We start from the raw sequence: 18,837 nt of genomic DNA, 5'->3' as shown, positions 1-18,837 counted from the left end.
ATGAATATACTAATTGCAATATTAAATGTCTGAACGTAACCATTTGAGAAGTTACACTGCAAAGACTTTCTTCCGAGCCAATAATTAATAGGCCAAATATTTTTACGCTAAAGATGCAGTGTTAAACTACGACTCGACGGGACGTGAGCTGCGGTTTGTTGGAGTGTTGGGGGACTTAGAGACTTTTTAGTTTCAATTCAATATTCTAATCGCCAAAAGTAACTCTTCGGATTGGTAGTATTTACCCGAGCGTTCATTTTTGTAATTACACACATTTGTCCTAAATGACTTCGGGTATAGATCTAGTTCCTTCCTTAAGAAATTATTCAACCGAGCGAGGCTCGGTCCGGCGCCTTGGTCACGCTCGGTCACCTAGTAGGCTACTAATCACTAATCATTATAGGCCTTATATATTCGAGATCTGTCTATATAGCTGTTTTTACTCTGAACGTTGTCTGAGGGCTGTAAAGATGCTGAGAATACTGACCATTGGGAAGACAGCTCTAGACCGCACCAGATGGAGAGAGATAGTGACCAAGAAGCTATGGACAGCGAAAGAACATGGGCCTCAGCTCTGGAAGAAAAACGTACAATGCGAAAAATGGCCAGCTCCTCTACCGCCAAACGAAAGCCACTGCGATATATGTGGACGGGAGTGTCTCTCCAAAATAGGGCTCCACAGCCACACGGGGAAGTGTGCGAGATCAACCATAGTCGTTCTACGACTGAAGGAGGCCAACTTACTAGATAACTCTGAACATCTAAGATTGATACGTTAACAGATTCCTATCCAATATTTATAAGTCTATACTTAATTATTTTTAAACGAAGAAAAAAAAATAACATGGCGTAAGACTGCATCGATTTTTTTGTGATCATCATTGCCTTGCTAGATTCTAGATCACAGGCACATGATAGATTAGATCGGTAGATCTATTCTTTCCCTAGTAGATTCTAGATCTATAAAACATCTGTGGAATATAATCAATTAATAGTTCTAGGACTAGATTATCATCACGGAATCAGCATGCTTGTGTTTAAGTTATTAAATTTTCTACTCAAACTCAAAGGTAAATAAAGTCAAAAATCTTAGACTTAGATCTACTTCTAGATAGATCGAGAGAACTTTTACTTTACTTAGTTCTTAGTTTACTAGTAACTAGATCTAGATCTACTAACTTTACTTTTACTGTAGGTCTGTAGTGTAGTATCAGAATCAGACTGTAGTAGGCCTACTCACCTACTGACACTACTGATGAGTACTAGTCTATGAGTCTAGATATATCTAGATCTAGAATAATCTAGATTATTTAGATCTAGCTAGATCTAGAATCTATACATAGTGACTTTTATAGAATACTATCTAGAATAGTTTCCACTTGCGCTGCCTGAGACGCATAATGGGCATCTCTTGGAGGGACCATGTCTCCAATCAGGAAGTTTTGAGATTGGCCAATATGAACAGCATGTATGCTCTCCTGACACAAAGAAGATTACGCTGGCTCGGACATGTCACCCGCATGCCAGATGGTAGAATCCCGAAAGATATCTTATATGCTGAGCTTGTGGAAGGAGTCAGACCCAAGGGCCGCCCAAGACTAACATATAGAGATGTCTGCAAGCGAGACATGAGAGCCTCAGGCATCAGTGAAAGTATGTGGGAAAACATAGCCAAAGACCGGAGTGCATGGAGACAGACTGTGCGTGCTGGGACAACCCTTGCTGAGAACAAAAGAATTGAAGCGGCTTTAATCAAGAGGGAAAAAAAGAAAGCTGCCCTGTCTGGTAGCCCTAAATCAGAGGCATACACATGTACGAATTGTCAAAGTCTGCCGTTCCAGAATTGGCTTGATTAGCCACACCAGGTTCTGCCCCGTCTCAAGACTAAGCCAAAACCAGTGACTCACTTGGGCGCATCCATTGCCTTTCGAGACAAAAGGAGCCATATATATATATATATATAATAGTATTTTAATAATATTATTATATTATATATGATAATAATTATAATAATAATATAATTAGTAGATCTAGAATCTAGAGTTCTAGACTAATCTAGAGTCTAGTAACCCAAGTGCCCTAGTAGTACTAGAGCCTACTAGAGGTCTACAGTCTGTCACTTTTTATGTTTAGTAAAGAGTTGTAAAAGAATAAATTATAATAAATCTAATTTCACTCTGACTAGAATTAACTTATTAAGAGACTAGTGACTAGACTCTAGAGATTATTCCTATTATAATAAATTATAATATAATTATATACAAGACAAGACTATCAACTAGACTAAATGTATCGTATCAGTATCATTGAGGCTAAGTCTTGATCTAGATAGAGTACAGTTTATATATAAATATATATATATGCTATTCTGACACCTATTCCTATAGGCCCAAATTTGAAAGTTTGACTTTGACAGCGCATTATTTGACAATGGTTCGACATAAAAAAGAAAATGAAGTATCAAAATCTTCTTTAGTTAAAGGAGAATAAGGATGACTACTTATATTTGTACCCTTAACCTATATTTGTTATTATATTTAAGGACAGTCTCTATATTTAGGCATCAATAATTCTATATTAACATTAACTAAATTTTAAGATCCCCAGGCATAGCCCCTCACATGAAATCATTAAGGTGTTTTCAAACTATGCATAAATATGAACACAAAAAATAAAAATATTGTAATAACTTTTATTAAGTGAGGCAACTCAACGAGACATAGACCTTTATTTACACGACATCACTGGTACACAAAACAACATCTTCTCTTAGCACAGTCTCTTCATATTCGCTCTCAACTTTATGTATATTGCTACCTTATCTTATATAATACAGACGTTACTTCAAAAAAGAAGATGATTACGTCCTACGCGTCATGCATTTAGTCATGCATATTAACCAATGACTTAAATTCTGCCAAGTCACTGGTTTTCCTGGCTAGCTCAGGCAACCCATTCCATGCTCTAATAGCACTAGGGAAGAAGGAGTATTTGTACAAATTTGTCCTAGCATATGGGACGAGGAATGTGCCTTTATCTTTGTGTCTTTCAGAGTATTTTATTAAATTTTGTTTTTGTATTTGAAGATTATGGTTCAGTGTTTGGGCGGAAATTGTTCTCTTTCTAATGTTGACATCCTTTTAGGTCTAGTCTATCACAGTGCACACCTTCTAGCACTAGCCTGGATGGCGGTGCGCATGGCAGAGTTATAACATTGCCCCCTTCTTAGAGCTTATCGTCCCGAAAAGAAACAGTGCAGTGGAGGCTTGACAGTTCAAGTGGAGGTCGATCAGTGGGAACCACAGACGGTAGGGTGCCTGTTGCCCATGAAGCCATCTGCACAGTTTTCTGCTGCCGTCGCTTTCTCTTCTTCCAGTTGGCCAGGCTATGCTTGAGACGATATCTTGGTCACTCCTTCGACCTCATGAAGATAGTCGCTGATGCCAGCCAGCTGACAAAGGGGGAGTAAGTGGAGGTCAGGGTTGCCATCCACTTAACACAAATAGAGGTTGTGGCGACCATTGTAGTTTCCAGGGTTGTTGTTCTAATACGCTGAGTCCATGGACGTCTCGTGACACAGTTGTAGGCCCACAGGTAGCCATGGTTTCAAACACATAGTCATTCTCAGCCTCATCTGTAAGGTACGCCCATGAAACATCCTTGTAATGTTCATCCACCACTACATCAGGTTTCGCTGGAAATAATTCACAACCGTTCAAGTCACTCTCACTGATGTGGTCAGAAGTACAAATTTCTGTTAAGTTCAGATCTTGTAGCTGGGTTTCTTGGCATGGGCATTGTCCACACAGGGCGCCGCATATATATACAGTTCTTGTCAATCGCCTGGATGCAGTTGCCAGGCATCAAGTTTTCTCTTATGCCGCTGCCAAAGTCCAATTCGTTGTTTCTGTCTCGGCTATTGTTGGGGCCTGTATTAGCAATTTCACCCGACGACATCCAAGGCAAGGAATCAGAAACGGTCTTAAGGCTTTCATGGTTCGAGTTCCAGTCAAAGGTACTGACAGATAAACAGAGGTATTTAAGGTCCACAGCAGAAAGCTTGGACGCAGACCCAACGTTTTCTTGATCTGTCTGGCTCATTGAGGTACTCGTTTCAGGTACACCAGGAACAAAAAATTCAGGCACATAACAGACTTATCTTGTTTCTTCATTTGTCTCTTTCCTTTTGATTTGGCACATCCTGTTGAGATCGTCGCAGCAATCGTTGTCATGTTTCTCGTCTTGAAAGTCACCCCCGCCAGACTTGCCCACAACACAGTCACAGACGGTGCTACAATCCCCAGCGCCCCCATCACCACTGTTTGTGTAGCCACAGTCCTGACCAGGTAACTGCCCTTTAACTAACGAGTTTATTCCTTCTTTCACTTGCAACACAATTTTTATCACTTTGGTCTATTAGGCCTTCTACTTGCAACACACTTTCATCTACCTTGTTCAACATTATGTTCCTACTCATGTTCCCCATCATGATCCTAATCGTGTTCATTTGTTCCTTAAATGCATCCTCACAGTCTTGGATCTTGCCTGTTACATCAACAATCACAGGTTCAATTTCAAATTGATAGGTCTCTGGATCTTCTTCTTCATCGATCAGAGCTTGCCGCAGATTAGCCATGAGCGTTTCCCTGCTACCGACGGTTTTAAACCTTGGTCCCGAAGCTCTTGTCTTAGCTCATTAATTAAGAACTGATGTAATAGCTTTAACGATGCCATAGAGATTGAATCCTACCTCCTCTCGTTGAGTTGCCTATAATCCCACTTCTGACACCAATTGTAATAACTTAAGTAAGGCAACTCAACGAGACATAGACGTTTATTTACACGACATCACTGGTACACGAAACATCTTCTCTTAGCACAGTCTCTTCATATTCGCTCTCAACTTGGGCGGAAATCGTTCTCTTTCTAATGTTGACATCCTTTTAGGTCTAGTCTATCACGGTGCGCACTTTCTAGCACTAGCCTGGATGGCAGAGTTATAACAATATGAACACACTTATTCTACCAAAATTAGGTCGCTGGGATAGTGACTTCTGCATAGACTTTTAGACTTATTTTATGTTTGCATGATTAGATGTGTGTTGAATGTTTGTGTTTTTTGTTTATTAATTATTTAATAAATTTCTAATACAGATTATCTTTTGTAGTATAGTACAGGTTAGGATAGCCATTCTTGCCTTAGAACTGAATCCTCTTTATTCTCTCTATAGATACAAATTTAGATCTATCTAGTAGGTTTAGATCTAAGCATTTAACTTCATTCAATGTACCAAGCTCACTCCAAACATTTGCCCATTTATTCTCTATTAAAAAAACAACAACAAACAAACAAATATAATATAAGATCATTAACATTGATGTCCAAAACTGGCTGTCCGAAATAAATTTTGGTAAGAAAATCATAATTTAATTCGGACAGTATGGAATCAAATAACTTTTCTTATAAATCAAATAAATCAGCTCCAAAAACAGAATAAATATTGCCAGGCTCATTAGTATAGACTTAGCCAATCAAAAAATATAGTCTTAACCCTAGAAGAGGTAAAGTCAGAGTGAGTGTAGTGAGCAGATCTCAAGGAGCCTTTGCCCACTTTCATTAAATCTTTCCAATACCAAACCATCCAATACAGCTGTTCAACGCAGAGTTGTCGGATCCAACGAGTGCATTGAGATCGCTGAGGATGATAACCTGTTCAGTATTTGGAATCTCCCTGAGAGCAGACGAAAGGTTGTCCTCTGGTGTGAACTCAAAGTAGGAGCATAGGCACTTATCAGTCTTGTGTCCAATTGATGTGTTGAGGCGTAGTGACAGGAGTCTTTCTGAACCATTGCACTTCAGCTCTACTGTGTTCAGCAGCGTGTTTTTAACTGCAAAACAACGCCCTGTTCCCTTATATCACTTTCTGCTTTGCCTAGCCAAAAGAAGGTGTAGTCTTTCTCTTTGATTGAACCAGAGTCTGCTAAACAGGTTTCCTAGGGGGCAGCTATGTCTAATTTCAGCCAGGACAGTTCAACATTTATTAATGCAGATTTCCTGGCATCTCTTATGTCCAGTAAGTTTTCATAGAGGCGGGTTTATTAAGTCCGCACATTCCATGTGCCCAGTTTAAGAGTGGAGCTCCTCTTTTTTTTTTCTTCATGTTGACTGGTACATTGGCTTTGAGACTGCTTTTCAGCAATTAACTACAGTTACTAAATTCTATGAGTTTAACCCCCCCCCTTTCAGAGGGCTTTAAGTTAAACTCCCTCCAGAGGTTTTTGAGTTTAAAACCCCCTCCAGAGTAGATCTAGATCAAGTTTTAGTTTCTAGATCTAGATCTAGTCTTGAAATCTATCAAGAATATTCTAGAACTAGATCTAGATGTTATTGTTAGTAGATCTAAATTAATTCTAAATCTAAGACTAATATAAGTCGAGTAAAAAAAAAAGACTAAGTTCTAGATCTAGAATAATCTAGATCTAATTAAATCTAATTTATCATTATCATTCTTTATTATTATTATAAAGTATTTATATAAATAATAAAGGTCTAGATTCTTAGTGATTCTAGATCTCTAGACACTAGACTAGATTTAGACTGATTTTATTTTTGAATTAATGTCAATATTGACTAGATTAGATTGTCACTAGCTCGAGACTAGATTTAGAATTTTGATATATATATGTATATATATAATATATATATATATATATATATATATATATATATATATATATGTATAGTCTAGATCAGTAATTGTGACAAGTCAAAAACTCGCTGTCAGAGTCACTCAAATTTATCACAGCATTAATTATTATTTTTCATTATTTATTTATTTTATTTTAATTATTTCCCCATCCTACCCCCAAATTCTCCACCCGCACCACCTTTTCCTCTCCAGGCTAGACTTAGTTGACCACATTGGAGATAGCTAAGGCGCGTCCTTTCATTTATCTGCCCTTGATCGGGGAAAGGTAAACACACAATCTCTTTTGATCTTATTGGCAGGATGTCTGACAGCCGCAGTGGACACCACCTTGTGTGAAATGCAAGTCAATCCTCCCCCCCCCTCCCCACGTCTCTCTTTGATCTAGGAGACCACGAACGAACACGCCCATTGACCTTCCCAATGTGCGAATCCCATCTCTTGTCGGACTTCACCCACGTGTAAGATAATTCTTAGCCTAGGACATTTCCTGTTTCCGCCCACATTTTCCAGGCCTATATAAGGTAGATCCAAATAAAGCCAGACCCTCTTTCATTTCTCATTCTATCTGAGCAATCGAGTCAGGACTACTTCATTTTTGTCCCGAGACATGACGTTAAACTGCGCTCCTCTTTCCTTAGCACTTTTGGAGCTCAAAAGTGCCCTACTTCTTTTCTATCATTGTGTCTGCGCGTCCCGAGACATGACGTTAAACTGCGCTCCTCTTTCCTTAGCACTTTTGGAGCTCAAAAGTGCCCTACTTCTTTTCTATCATTGTGTCTGCCTCCTCTTTTCCTAAGTCTGCCTTCATTGATCATCACACTGTCTCCTTAACTTTAAATTCTCACAACGTCCTAGACCAGTCCGTTTGCCGTGGACTGCGACGGGTAAGGGGGGATAAAGAGATCCTGGTGTTTGAGTGGTGGCTATCTGAGGATAAACCACAACAACACAATACTTTGGCTCCAAGTTCCCCTAGACCTGAGACCCAGATGGCCCGCTCTGGGTCAACCGGCTGGTCAGGCCGAGCTACCAGCATAGGCCGTCGACCTATGCTGGAGGGTCAATCAGGGAGCTGCTGTATCGGACACATGTCCGATGTAGCAGCTGACTGAGTATAGCACCTGTGTAGCCCTGGCGGGCTCATTCTGGACATCCGAATGGCCCGTCCCCTTGTTGGACTTGATGGCGGGTGGGGAGCACAGGTGCCGAATTAACCAAAATATATATGGACAAAAAAACACACACAAAACTACTTGGCCCAGACCTATGTCTGGGCAAGAAACGTCGAATTGACGATAAAAAAGAGGAGGTCCCAAAAAGCTGTGCCACCTGGCCATCATTTCTGGTGGTTAGGTGCACAGAGGAGGGTAAAAGCCTGACAAAGTTGAGCCCTTTTATTATCTATAAGGGACTCAAGTCAGTAGTGGGAGAGCCCAAGAGTGTGTCTAAGCTACACAAATCAATGGAACTCCTTGTAGAAGTAGACAGCAAGACACACTCTGATGGGCTTTTAAGATGCAGAAGACTCTGTGATCTCCAAGTGGAAGTCATGCCACACAAGAGTCTGAACACCAGCAGAGGTGTAATCAGCTCTAGGGACCTACTGGAATGTTCCGAGAAGGAAATAGTGGAGGGCATTGAAGGAGTCACCCATGCCCGGCGCATTACCAGGCGCAGGGAGGGTGAGGAGGTCAAAACCGCCACTATTATCCTCACATTCGGAACTAGGACACCGCCAGAGTATGTGAAGGCAGGATACCTACGAGTTCCAGTGAGGCCCTACATACCTAACCCCATGAGGTGCTTCAAGTGCCAGGGTTATGGACACGGCGCGGCAGTCTGCAAGAGGAACACTGTGTGTGCCAGATGTGCTGGAGAGGGTCATGAGGACAAGGGCTGCACAGCCCAGTTCAAATGCCCAAACTGTCAAGCTGGCCACTCAGCCTACTCCAAGGACTGCCCTGTGGGGAAACAGGAGGTTGCCGTGCAGGAGTACAAGGCAAGAAACGGATGTACCTTTAGCCAGGCGAAATCGGCTGTACTGGCCCTACCCAAGGGCCAATTCGGCTTGACAAAGACCTACGCCCAGGCTGTTGCTAAGAAAGGAAGATCCATAGCCACACAGACGGACACATTGACCCCACCACCCCCTCCTCCTCCTCCAACTCAGAAGAAAACACCGCCAAAGAACACACCTTTGAAGAAACAAGAAAGCCCTGTTGTCATGCTAAAGAACAGGTTCTCTGTGCTCGCTGATGAGAGCATGGAGACTGAGCAGCATGTCAAAACCAATACTCCGGGAGAACCCGGAGACATCATGTCTGACACAGGTTCTCCTCAGAGAACCTAGCCAGACACCCCAACCTCTACCGAGTTAGAGGTTGACCAACTCCCTAAGGGGAGAAATCAAAGCGGAGAGGATGCCCGAGGTGAGAGGAGGAAATAACCTCCGCTCTAACCAGAGGGATCTCCCCTCTCCAGAGAGAAAGACTTCCCCCAAAAGGGGGTTGTCCTCCTCTCCATCCAAACCCAAGAATAAAAATACCAAGGTCACTGGAATAAAGGGAAACCCCTCCGGGGGCCTCCCAAGGCCAAATAGCTCCAAGTAGGTCATCTAGAATAAGCCATGGATTCCAGAATTGTACAGTGGAATTGTAGAGGCCTCAAGGCCAATTACGAGGAAATGCAGCTACTGATGGACTCTGAGACTCCTGTAGCTGTCTGCTTACAGGAAACATTTCTGAAAGATTGCATCAGCTTCCGAAGCTACCGTGCTTACAGCAAGAATGTTGAGGATGCAGAGAGAGCATCAGGTGGAGTCTGTATCCTTGTGAAGGATAGCATCCCCCCATGAGAGGGTAGAACTACAGAGCACACTACAGGCCGTAGCAGCTAGGATAACCCTTCACAAGGTTATCACTTGCTGCAGCCTGTATCTACCACCAGGCGCTCCATTAAACCGAACAGACATGGAGGACCTATTGAAACAACTCCCCCGGCTTTATTTAATCCTTGGGGATTTCAATGCCCATAACACCATGTGGGGATCCAACAATACCGACACAAGAGGTCGTATGCTGGAGGATATCTTCCTCCAACATGATTTATGCATACTTAATGATGCATCACCGACCTACTTGCACCCAGGAACTGGATCACTCACATGCATTGACCTCACCGTATGCGTCCCCGGACTTCTGGACGACTTTAAATGGTCAGTTAGCAATGATCTACGGGGAAGTGATCACTTCCCAATCATCATTACTAACAATCTCCCTTCATTAGGACGACCTCAGCGGTGGAAACTGAATAAGGCCGATTGGGAACAATTCCAAAAAAGATGCTCCGAGGATATCACAGAAAATATCCTCGATGAACAGAACCCAACTGATACCTTTGCTAGCAAGCTACTAAATATAGCCAGGAAAGTTGTACCCCTAACCTCTGCAAACCCAAAACGGCCCAGCAAACCATGGTTTGATACAGCTTGCAAAAGTGCTATTGGCGATAGGAAAAAACGACTGGCTGCATTTATAAAGAATCCTTCCCAGGAAAACCTAAAGCTTTTCAGGATAGCTAGAGCAAAGGCTAGACAAACCATACGGTCAGCCAAAAGGAATTCCTGGAGAAGTTTTGTCGGCAGTCTGGATGCCAAAACTTCTGCTAGAGCGGTTTGGAAGGCAGTAAGGCGAATCAAAGGGAAAGAATCAAATGCAATAGGGCATTTGAAAAACCAAGGACGAACTGTCACGTCCCCCAGAGAAATAGCTGACTGCCTTGCATCCTCAATAGCAGAAAAATCATCCACTGCACACTACACGCCAGAGTTCCAAAAAGTCAAAACCAGGGAGGAAAGACACCCCATTGATTTCAGGTCAGAGAACAATGAAGACTACAACAAACCGTTCTCGCTTGAGGAACTGAGGGAATCGCTGGACAAGTCACATGACACAGCACCTGGAGAAGACGAAATCCATTACCAGTTCCTCAAGCACCTTCCCGAACCCTCATTGGCAGTCCTGCTAGGGGTCTATAACTGTGTGTGGCAAACAGGCGCTTTCCCAAACAGCTGGAGGAAAGCCACAGTTATACCGATACCTAAACCGGGAAGAGACGGCTCTGACCCAGCTAACTATCGACCAATAGCACTAACAAGCTGCATCTGCAAAACCATGGAAAGAATGATTAACAGTAGGCTGGTCTGGTACCTGGAAAGGAATAAAGTGATCTCAAACTACCAGTGCGGATTCCGGCAGGGGCGGACAACAACTGACCACCTGGTAAGGCTGGAAGCTTATATTAGAAATGCATTACTCAGAAGAGAACATCTAGTAGCTGTATTCTTCGATATAGAAAAGGCCTATGACTGTGACAGGTGGGGAAATGTGATGTGTGTGTGGCGCGTTTAATGTCTAGGGGATGATTATTTTTAAAGCTATCACACCCCCACTTATCAGCATGTGAATCGGGAGCAGACACGCAACGAGACAAGCAATGAAAGATAGATACAAAAGTTAAAAATGAAGGATATTTATTTACATAAATATACATATAAGAATAAAAAGGGGGAGGGTTTGCATCTATCTCTAGTGAATACTATGTTTAATCATCACTCTTGCACCTAATAAGAGAGTATGTCACTTTGTCCTCTGACTTAGCTGGTTGTCCTGTTGATGTCGCAGCTGGCTGTGTCCTGGCTTGAGGTTCTGCAGCTGGAGGTGGCGCTCTAGCAGATAGAGGGACGCCGGTGATATAGTTCTTGTGGAGTCTCAATCCCCAAAATCTAATATCTGTAGTGGGCACAGTAGGGCGGGTGGCTGGCTACCGTGGGCACAAGGTTGCTGCGGGCAGAGCTGATCTGCCGTGGGCAGCGTAGTTGACAGGATATGTCCAGTGAGTTGCAGAGGGTTGGCGTAGCTATGACGTCTCACACAGATCTAAATCTATAGGGACGTCGCACCTAATAGCTTGACAGGTGGGCTGTCGAATAGGCGGGCAATGCCGATAGCGCCAAGTGGTAGAGTGAAGTAGATCTCAGTAGGCAAGTGCAGTGCTGAATAGCACTAAGCACATACAGAGGCAGGTCAGTGAGCTAGTGCAGTGCTGAATAGCACTAAGCACAAAGATAGTAGGTGATTCCTGATATCAAACAAATATGCAGGTAAATAGGTCGTTGATCCAATAAATAAATAGGCAATAGGTGATTCTTGATAGCGAATAGGTGATTAATCCAACAGATAAATAGGCAGACACCTGAGGGAGGCTGCGGATAAATAAAGACAAGTTAGGACATGTCTCTCATGCATCTTATCGATACCCTCGTCTGAGGTGCATTCGTCAGATTGGTAAAATTGCTTTAGAGCACAATGAGGAGATGATGACAAATGGGATTTGGAAAATAGATGGCAGATAGTAGCAATATAGAAATGTACATAGAAGGGGAAATAATAATATAAAATGTACATATAAGGGGACATAATAATCTCAAATAAACAACACAGGTGGATAGAGAAAGAGAGGGGGGGGGAAATGGGCGGTGGTCAGCGACCCAGACGATTGTATACATATGACCGTGGGTCGAGAACAATGGAGCGCGCTTGAATGGAGAGGGTGTCCGTTCAAGGGGCTCAACTCTCGTTAGAGTAAAATGACTTCAGGGGAGATAATTCAATACAGGGTAGATAACCCATAACTCTTTTCTAGACGCAGTATCAGCGCGCTAGTAAAATTATCAAGGCGGCCAACCGAGATAAAGGAAATAGAATAAGATGTACAAATATATACATGGTTACATCAACGATCAATTGAGCAACGTAGCATTAATAGATTAATGCAATACATAAATGAATACATAGGACATGTTTATGTTTTCTACTTACGCCAGTGAGAAATACACAATGCACTAATTAAATATAAATGAAATAAGCAAAATACACATAATAATATCCAGTGGAAATAGCACAAAAGTAATTAAGATGGAACTTGTGATTAAGTTCGGCTTACCACCAGGTATTCCTCTAGGAGGGAGAATAAATGATATAGTCCAGACTCGATAGCTCAGCTCGAATGAGAAAGAGAGAGTTTGACTTGCTTTAATTCACCTTATATACAGGCCTGGAGAATGTGGGCGGACACAGGAAATGTCCTAGGCTAAGATTTATCTTACACGTGGGTGAAGTCCGACAAGAGATGGGATTCGCACATTGGGAGGTCAATGGGCGTGTTTGTCCTCGTGGTCTCCTAGATCAAAGAGAGACATAGGAGAAAGGGGGGGTGGAGGGGTGATTTGCATTCCACACAAGGTGGTGTCCACTGCGGCTGTCAGACATCCTGCCGATAAGATCAAAGTCTGTGCGTATCTTTGCCCCGGTCAAGGGAAGATAACTCGAAAGACGTGGCCTAGCTATCTCCAATGTGGTCAACTAAGTCTAGCCTGGAACGGAAAAGGTGGTGCGGGTGGAGAATTTAGGGGTAGGATGGGGAAATAATTAAAATAAAATAAATAAATAATGGAAAATAATAATTCATGCTGTGATAATTTAGAGCGACTCTGACAGCGAGTTTTTGACTTGTCACAATGACACAACCTGGAAATATGGCATTCTACGTGACCTGGCGCTTATGGGGCTTAAGGGACACCTCCCCCGTTTTGTGGAGGAATTTCTGAAAGATCGAAAATTTCAGGTTCGAGTGGGCAACTCCGCTTCTGACACTCATGACCAGGAAATGGGTGTACCCCAGGGCAGCATTCTGTCAGTCACCCTGTTCAACATTAAAATAAATAGCATCATAAATGCGCTGTCCCCTTGCATAGAGTGCTCTTTGTATGTTGATGACTTTGTCATTCTCACTTATGGGAAAAACATGAACACCTTAGAAAGAAAATTACAGTTATGTTTAAACAAAATTCAGGGTTGGGCAAACTATAATGGTTTCAAATTCTCAGACTCCAAAACAGTTAGTATGCATTTTTGTAATCTAAGGGGACTCCACCCAGACCCTGAACTATTTATACACAAAAAGAAGATCCCTGTCGTGAAAACTACAAAATTTTTAGGCCTCACCTTAGATTCCAAATTTAATTTTCTCCCTCACATTAAGGAACTTAAGAAGAAATGCCAAAAGTCATTAAACATACTAAGAGTACTCAGCCATATGGACTGATGAGCTGACAGAGATACCTTGCTGCTGCTCTATCGGAGTCTAATTCGATCCAAACTAGACTACGGATCCATAATATATGGAGCAGCAAGGAAGTCGTACCTAAAAATACTGGAACCAATACAAAATGCTGCCCTGCGTCTCTGTCTTGGTGCGTTTTGTACATCACCTATCCCAAGTCTCCATGTGTAGGCTGGAGAACTCCCCATGGATATAAGAATGAAAAAGCTTGCAATGCAGTATATAGTCAAGCTAAAATCCAACCCCACGAACCCTGCTTTCGACTCCATATTTAACCCCACAGAGGCAGAATTATACAATCGAAGGCCTAACGTCATACGGCCGTTGGGCCTTCGAATGAGAGAACCCATCCAAAATTTAACCCCACCCATTGACCAAATCTCTAAAATAGAAACCCCTCAGAATCCTCCTTGGCTAATGAATAAACCCAAATTAAATTTATCCCTCCGTAATTTCAAAAAAGAAAATACAGACCCAAGCATACTACAAGTCCACTTTAGGGAACTGCAGGAGAGCTATGGAGATTGTGGCACCATCTACACAGACGGATCCAAAATGGATGGAAAGGTCGCATGTGCCTGCTCCTTTCGAAACAAAACAATCTCCCGTAGACTCCCCGATGGCTGCTCCATCTTTACGGCCGAATTGCATGCAATATCGCTTGCACTTATGGCCGTTAAAGCATCAGAAAGGAGGAAATTTATAATCTGCATTGCAAGCTTTGGGGCGGATGAAGACTGACATCCCATTGGTACATAAGAGCCTGAAGCTGTTGTACCATATAACAGCCGACCGTAAGGATGTCACCTTCATCTGGGTCCCCTCACATGTTGGCATTGAGGGAAACGAAGCCGCAGACAGAGAAGCAAAGAGAGCCCTAAATCATGCGGTGTCAGGAACCCAAATTCCCTGCTCGGACCTGAGACAAAGTATTGCCTCTACCACCTAGGCGTGGTAGCACGACCATGTCCAGACTTTGGATTGGCCACACCTACATCACGCACTCTTTTGTACTGAAGAGAAAGGAGCCCCCACGTTGTGAGTACTGTGACTCTCGCCTCACCGTGGAACATATCCTCGTTGATTGCCCCAGATACCAGGATGTCAGGGAGAAATATTTCAGAGCCACTGATTTAAAAACACTATTTGATAAAGTCGACCCTGGGAGGGTGCTGGGCTTTATCCGGGAGGTGGGGCTATCTACGAAGATCTGATTTATGAGTTTGTGGACATGTACTATTTACATTAGATTTTTACCAAATAATTAAATTTTTACTACCTTTACTATTTTAACTGTGAATAGACCTTGATTTTAATGATATGACTGTATAGAATCTGGCCCTTGTTGTTTAGAGAGAGAGTAGTCCTTAAGGGACTGCAGGCACGACATGGCCTAAATTGTGCCGATGTGCCTAAAATCAAAAATCAATTGCAAGCTTTGGGGCGGATGAAGACTGACATCCCATTGGTACATAAGAGCCTGGAGCTGTTGGACCATATAACACTTGCCTACGGAGATCTACTCAACTCTACTACTTGGCACTATCGGCCTTGCCCGCCTATTCGACAGCCCACCTGTCAACCTATTAGGTGCGACGTCCCTATAGACTCAGGTCTGTGCGAGACGTCATAGCTACGCCAACCCTCTGCAACTCACTGGACATATCCTGTCAACTACGCTGCCCACGGCAGATCAGCTCTGCCCGCAGTAACCTTGTGCACACGGTAGCCGGCCACCCGCCCTACTGTGCCCACTACAGATATTAGAACTTGGGATTGAGACTCCACAAGAACTATATCTCCGGCGTCCCTCTATCCGCTAGAGCGTCACCTCCAGCTGCAGAACCTCAAGCCAGGACACAGCCAGCTGCGACATCAACAGGACAACCAGCTAAGTCATAGGACAAAGTGACATACTCTCTTATTAGGTGCAAGAGTGATGATTAAACCTAGTATTATTTAGAGATAGAAGCAAACCCTCCCCCTTTTTATTCTTATATGTATATTTATGTAAATAAATATTCTTTTATTTTAACTTTTGCATCTATCTTGCTTGTCTCGTTGCGTGCCTGCTCCCGATTCATATGCTGATAGGTTGGTGTGTGACAGCTTTAAAAATAATCATCCCCTAGACATTAAACGCGCCAAACACACATCACATTTCCCCACCTGTCACAGTAATGCCCAACCTTTTTCGGCCAGCGGGCCATTTTAATTTCCAACACTCGTGTCGCGGGTCACATAATCAAATAGATTTAAAAAATAAATTGAATTTATAAACCATTTTAAATAGTTTTATTAGAAACCCGTTGCACTACTAGGCCTACATACACAGGTAACGCGATTACGTAAGATAAGTTTCTTCCGTTTTATTTCTGAAAGGTTTGTCTACTCCTTAAAACTTAATATTGGAAATTAGAAAAGTTTTTTCTTACAACTCGTTGAAAAAATCAACTGTCTACATCGCTCTAAATTTCTCAAGCAGGGAAGTCTGGCATTGTATGTCAATCAGTTCCAGATCTGTTGGAGCAGTCCTCAGTGGCAATAGAAAATATTTCATAATCAGCTGCTCTGTCATTTAGTTTTGAATGGAAATGTTTACCTAAGTTGTTCACTCTTTTTGCAATGCTTTATCAGCTTTTTTTTCCCCAGAATAATTTCTCTCAGCTCTGCTAGAAGGCACTATATTTTTTAAACTTCATTTCTCACAATTTGAACAACTCTGTAGCTTACCGTGGACACATTTCTTATCTTTTTTGTTCTTGTCAATCGCTCAACTCACTCAGCTAGGTGTAACTTAGCAATCTATTTCTTTACAGCTCAAACCAACAATACCGCCATATTTTGTTAAATGTTTTGTTTTCTTTTTATATTTTTATATATTTTTTAAAAAGCCACATTTCTGTACTAATCATGCTGGCTTATTATCATGTTCCACAAAAGCAAATATGTTTCCACTTTTCCCAGAAATTTCTACATTCAGAATCTAGTTTTCATTCCTATGGCTCTACCATTTCATTAACGCACAATATTAAATGGTACATACCATTCTCTTTGATATCAAAAGAATATTACCAAAAATGATGCAGAATTGATGCCCAGTGTTACACACAAGATGTTTAGAATACGACTAGCTCAAGACAGCAGCGGAATCATCCAAGAACCTAAAACAACTGTCAACACTTGTCAACAAAAAAATAAACGTCGTGTTCATTTAAAAAAAATAAATTGAATACTAGAATACATTAGATTGTAATGAAATCCATCCAAGAAAAAGTTAAGAGTCTAAAACACATTTTTCAGCCTTTAAAAAATTTCTTCACTTTCTGTCAATATTCTGTCTAAGACGGGCCGGATGGAGCCACGACGTGGGCCGGATCTGGCCCGCGGGCCGTAGTTTGGGCATCACTGGTCTAGATCTACATAGAATTAGAAGGTCTAGATTCTGTTTGTAGATGTAGTTTATTATTAGACATATATGATTAGTTGATTGGTACTTTAGTTTAGAAGTTTAGATAGACTAGAACTGATATATAGTAGTTTATTTAATTCGGACATTACATGAATTCGGACATTCGCTGTTTTTGTTGTCATTAAATAATTATTTTAATATTTATTATAAAAATAGTGTGCTGTATAATGTGCTGTCCATTTTCCAATGATTCTGAACCAATTTCCTTCCATTTAGCTGTCTTTTTATGTAAGAAAAACGAATTTCAAATTTGTTAGTCAGGTTGTTGTTTTTCCTATGTTACTTAGATTCTCTCACTTGTCAAGAGCAGGGGTGTGTAAGATGTGAGATTGTTTCTTTATTTTATTAGTTGTGAGTGGTGAATTGTTTTAGCACAGAGTTAATAAGGTTTCCTGTGGTCAGTCTAGTCAGGTGTAACCCATTGTATGCTGTAAATAAATACTAATTATCTACTCCTTTGTTGAGTGTAATTTAAAATACTTGTACGCTTTTAATGATCTACACTTGGGGCATTAAATTACACCCCTCAAAGAACTAACCGTAAGCTCTTTATACCGCGCTGTTTGGCGCATTGGGCGGCAAGTTGCTTCCACAAAAATCTTGTCACTGGCAATGTCTGAAACCTCTTCCCACCTGCTCTGAGGACCTCCATGAAAGTGTGGCACCAAATTGTACTAGGATGTCACTGTTTCACTTTCCTTGTAATGGCCTCCATGTCCCACCAACCTCATGCAATGCTCTGTCACAACCTTAGTAAGGGATCGACTCTCAGTTTGGCATAGGATTTCCTTGCTTGAGACCCTATCTCTATAACTAACTCCTGAAATCCATCTTAGCCATCTTTGATGAGCCTCATTTAGTCTTTTTCAATTTCGGCAGATTATTCACTGCACTTTATTCAGGGAGCCCAGCCACTGGTAGAAATTCATAACCTCTCTTGGCTACGCTTTTGGAATTATGTGACTGTAGTTTGCTTTAGATTTTATATCGAAAAGGGAAGTTTTATCTTCAAAATCATCTTTATTACATTCTGTTGTTTTTTGTTTTTTTTTGTCTTTATATGAGAAAAAAGTCCTTGTAATCACAATAAATTACTGTAAGGATCAATAAAGCAGTCTTAGTCTTAGTCTGAAACTAAAAAATCTCTGGAGTTTTTTTTAACAAATTCAAAACCCCCTTAGTTACGCTCATAGAATTTGGTGACTGTAGTTTGCTTTAGAATAATATTGAAGAGAGAGGCTTTCTGTACTCAAAACCATCTTGAGGGGTTTTAAACTTAAAAAAAAAAAGCCCTCTGGAGGAGGGGGGTTTAAACTCAAAACCTCCCTTGGCTTGGCTATGTTCATGGAATATTTAGTGTGTAATTTGCTTTTTTTTTCATATTGAAGAGGTATTTTTTGGCTTCAAACCCAGCTGAAGGGGGGTTTAAACTCAAAACGTCCTTTGGCTAAGCTCATAGAATTTTGAGTGTGT

General features: G+C 41.6%; 1 protein-coding gene across 1 annotated transcript in view; it reads left to right on the top strand.

The window, feature by feature from the left end:
- Nucleotides 1-817: 817 nt before the first annotated feature.
- Nucleotides 818-18,837, top strand: part of LOC106057131 (uncharacterized) — a 57,676-nt gene continuing 39,656 nt past the window's right edge. Inside the window, exon 1 of the transcript XR_008777071.1 lies at nt 818-1,070. The gene's annotated coding sequence lies outside the window, so the exon portion shown is untranslated. The remainder of the gene's footprint in view (nt 1,071-18,837) is intronic.

The sequence above is a fragment of the Biomphalaria glabrata genome, chromosome 3, assembly GCF_947242115.1.
Source record: "Biomphalaria glabrata chromosome 3, xgBioGlab47.1, whole genome shotgun sequence".
In the NCBI taxonomy this organism is placed as follows: Eukaryota; Metazoa; Mollusca; class Gastropoda; family Planorbidae; genus Biomphalaria; species Biomphalaria glabrata.
This window is presented reverse-complemented; position numbering and strand designations above follow the sequence as displayed.